General features: G+C 39.4%; 1 non-coding gene across 1 annotated transcript; it reads left to right on the top strand.

The window, feature by feature from the left end:
• Nucleotides 1–242: 242 nt before the first annotated feature.
• Nucleotides 243–329, top strand: trnay-gua (transfer RNA tyrosine (anticodon GUA)). The gene is given in 2 exon segments: nucleotides 243–279; nucleotides 294–329. It is a non-coding gene; the product is annotated as a tRNA-Tyr (tRNA).
• Nucleotides 330–566: the final 237 nt, after the last annotated feature.

Here is a 566-nt window from a genome sequence, read left to right as displayed (position 1 = left end):
CCAACTTTACACAGTACTGAGTGTGTAGTTGGTGTGTGGTACACAGTAATGCTAACAATGTTTCTGCTCCCTTTATGTCAGTATTTCTTATTTTTTAAATTTGTTTTTTTTTAAATGAGACGCAGCTATTCCATGTGATCACAATGTGAGTGGTCAGTTGAAATAATACCTCTGGATCAACACAAAGGGCATGTTCTGTCAGCACACTGACTATAAAGCACAGGGAGCCATGCAGACACGACCCTTCGATAGCTCAGTTGGTAGAGCGGAGGACTGTAGTGACATGAACAGAAATCCTTAGGTCGCTGGTTCAATTCCGGCTCGAAGGAGTGTATTATGTTGTTTGGGTGAATGTACTAAATGTGCAGCATTAGTAGTAATAGATACATGTGTGAACTTTCGTGGGTCCAGGTGATGTATATTTCCTTACCACAGGATTGCTGTGACACTGTGCCTTTCCACACTTAAACAGATACTTTGCTAAATAGTACGCTTTTTGTGTCATTTAACTCTTTTTACTTTAATTTGTGTGTTTTGGCCTTTTGAACACACATAGGTTTTGTTTT

The sequence above is a fragment of the Neolamprologus multifasciatus genome, chromosome 18, assembly GCF_963576455.1.
Source record: "Neolamprologus multifasciatus chromosome 18, fNeoMul1.2, whole genome shotgun sequence".
Taxonomy (NCBI): Eukaryota; Metazoa; Chordata; class Actinopteri; order Cichliformes; family Cichlidae; genus Neolamprologus; species Neolamprologus multifasciatus.
Note: the sequence above shows the minus strand (reverse complement) of the source record. Positions and strands in the feature narration are given on the sequence as shown.